The sequence below is a fragment of the Populus euphratica genome, unplaced genomic scaffold (assembly GCF_000495115.2).
Source record: "Populus euphratica unplaced genomic scaffold, PopEup_1.0 scaffold3.1, whole genome shotgun sequence".
Taxonomy (NCBI): domain Eukaryota; kingdom Viridiplantae; phylum Streptophyta; class Magnoliopsida; order Malpighiales; family Salicaceae; genus Populus; species Populus euphratica.
The window spans coordinates 2585771-2589423 of record NW_011499847.1 but is presented as its reverse complement, the minus strand read 5'-3'; positions in this window follow the sequence as shown (position 1 = coordinate 2589423).

The window sequence follows — 3653 nt, the reverse complement described above, 5'->3', positions numbered from 1 at the left end:
CACTCAGAATATGTTACTGAAAGTAACATTGCATACTGTCTTCTAACAGAGGATGGAGAGCCATCAACTTTCCATGAGGCTATCAAAAGCACAGATGTATCTATGTGGATGACAGCAATGCAAGAGGAGATTGAAGCTCTGTACAAGAATAATACTTGGGATCTTGTTCCGCTACCACAAGGAAGAAAGGCCATTGGCAACAAATGGGTTTACAAGATAAAACGTGATGGCAATGATCAAGTGGAGCGGTATCGTGCAAGATTGGTGGTGAAAGGATATGCTCAGAAAGAAGGAATAGACTTCAATGAGATATTTTCTCCAGTGGTACGACTTACGACAATCAGAGTAGTCTTGGCAATGTGTGCTATATTTGATCTTCACTTGGAGCAGTTAGACGTGAAAACTGCATTTCTTCATGGAGAACTTGAAGAAGAAATTTATATGCTCCAACCAGAGGGTTTTGCTGAAACAGGCAAGGAGAACTTGGTTTGCAGGTTGAACAAATCTCTATACGGTCTCAAACAGGCGCCGAGGTGTTGGTATAAGAGATTTGATTCCTTCATAATTAGCCTTGGGTACAACAGACTCAGTTCAGAACATTGTACGTATTACAAGAGGCTTGAAGAGGATTTCATCATTTTGTTGTTGTACGTGGATGACATGTTGGTGATAGGCCCCAACAAAGATCGAGTCCAAGAATTGAAGGCACAGTTGGCTAGGGAATTTGATATGAAGGACTTGGGACCAGCAAACAAGATTCTAGGGATGCAAATTTACCGAGACAGAAGTAAGAGGAAGATTTGGCTTTCTCAAAAGAATTATTTGAAGAAGATCTTGCGACGCTTCAACATGCAAGATTGTAAGCCAATTTCCACCCCACTTCCTATTAACTTCAAATTATCCTCAAGTATGTCTCCTAGCAATGAAGCAGAGAGGATGGAGATGTCTCGAGTACCGTATGCATCAGCAGTGGGAAGTTTAATGTTTGCCATGATATGTACAAGACCAGACATTGCACAAGCAGTGGGAGCAGTTAGTCGATACATGGCAAATCCTGGTAGAGAGCATTGGAATACTATTAAGAGGATCTTGAGATACATCAAGGGTACCTCAGATGTTGCATTATGTTATGGAGGATCAGAATTTACTATCAGAGGTTATGTTGATTCAGATTTTGCTGGTGACCTTGAGAAAAGGAAGTCCACTACAGGCTATGTGTTCATAATTGCAGGAGGAGCTGTGAGCTGGGTTTCTAAACTTCAGACTGTTGTAGCGTTATCCACAACAGAAGCTGAGTACATGGCAGCTACACAAGCTTGTAAAGAAGCAATATGGATGAAGAAACTTATGGAGGAGCTCGGGCACAAACAAGAGAATATTCTTTTGTATTGTGATAGTCAAAGTGCCTTGCATATTGCAAGGAATCCAGCGTTTCATTCAAGAACAAAACACATAGATGTTCAGTATCACTTTGTTCGCGAAGTGGTGGAAGATGGAAGTGTGGATTTTCAGAAGATTCACACAAAGGAAAACCCAGCAGATGCTTTGACGAAACCGGTTAACACTGATAAGTATATATGGTGCAGATCCGCTTACGGCTTAGCAGAAACGTAAGCAGCATGAAGATTGCAAGTATAGAAAGGATAGAAGAAGCACAAATGATCAAGTGTGAAGACTTGATTCAATCATCAAAGTCTTCAAGTGGGAGAATGTGAAGCTAACCACCTTAGTAAAAAATGGTGGGAGAAGGTGTAGCCATCTTAGTCAAAAATTGTATGCACCAAATTGGTGCTATTTGCCTAACCCCTTGTCTTTTGCATGGATGCTTGCCTATAAATAGGCAATGCATCCAAGCATTATATACACACCACAAGAGAGAAAGAAGAGAGGGTGAGAAGAGAGTAATCCCACAAAATTGTGAGGTATTTGTGTGATAGTAAGTGAGGTGTTTTCTCCTAATAATAGAGAGATTTTTGGTGTTCTCCTATTTTTAGAGAGAAGTTGGATTCCCACATTACTTAGTAAAATTCTTCTATACTTGCCCGTGGACGTAGCCAAATTGAGTGAACCATGTAAATTCTTGGGTGTCGTTTCTCATTTTGACTTATCCCTTACCGTTTGTCTTGTCGGGTTTGCATGCCAGCATCCTAACAGTGAGTGAATGCACATCTCACTTTGTCAAGAGACTGTTTTTTTTTTAATTTTAATATTTAATTTTATTTTTTTAAAATTATCTTGTTGTTGATCTTAAAAATAATTTTAAAAAATAAAAAAATATTATTGATATATTTTTATAGTAAAAAATACTTTAAAAAAACAACTACAATTACACTTTTAAATATATCTGATATATTCCAATTTTCTTGTCAAAACTACAGAATATATATTTTGTATGGACCGTTAATTTTCGCGTGAATGACCCGTCCTCTACACGAGAACAAAAATTAATATGATTTATATATACGGCATCTATTATGATGGAAAAAGGATAAAAAAAATAAAATATCCTCCAACACAGCTGTTTTTCTCAACCTCACAGTGGCATAGCAAAGCCATGGTGGAATGGAATTCTGTTCATTTATGAGGAGTGTCAAGATCAAGTCATCATAAGCTTCTAAAATACTTTTTTGGATGCATGTTGATCGAACTTTTCTGCACCAAACTTTAATTTAATAAGATCCCATGGCGCCATTATGCAAAGTCCCGGCCGGCACGTAGGCCTTTCACGAACCAGAAACACAAGCTACCCTCCCAAAGAAGTTGATTTTATAGGCTATTTAGAAATCTTATCCCGTTCAACCAATTAAAAAGAATAAAATATTAGATAAACACATAATCGCCAGCTGTAATTTAACTTATATATAGATTAGTCGGTATGGTGCATGTATAACAACTAGTTAATCAAGGGGTTAAGATTTGTTTGCTTTCTCTTGTTGAGCATTAGGCAAGAACTCGAGTGGATTGTCTTTTAATTACTGGACACGTGGCGGTTTTGATTACATGATTAGTGAACTAGGTGGGTTGATTAGTGAAGTTCACACCTGGCTCTTCTTGGCAGTTCTCTTTCTTTAAGTTGTCTAATTATCTTCTTGGTATGGAATGCGGGTCCCATGCTTTACAATCAAACCACATAAAACAGATTCCAACGGAAACATGTAGTTCCTTCATTTGACAGTGTCAGCGATGACATGGACAGGGTCCCACCAGTATAGTGCCCTCTGGGCTCCACTGTGCTCGCAAAGTCGCGGAGGCGTCTCTTTTCTTGGCTCCATGGAAGACACCTTGTTTTGCTGCTGTTGTTATGATGAGAGAAATGCTTCATTCTTTTAACCTAACCCTCTTATTTTCGGGGCACGGCTGCTTTTCACCATACATACTGGTTTTGCTTTTCACCCAAAACAGAAAGAGCAGAAGCCTTTGTTCATGGGGTTTTCGAGTTCTTTTGCCACTTGGGAAGCTTCATCATTCAAAAATTTATTGACCTATTCATGGATACCAAGAGGCCACGTACATGAAAGTTGAAACTCTTGCCCAGACAACTTTTGTTGAGAACCATGCGTGCGTCGGGTGCTAAAGGGTTTGCTGTAGGGTTCACCAAAGTTACTTTTGATTTAAGCTAATTTGTGTGATTAACTGTTTTTTGAGTCCATGGA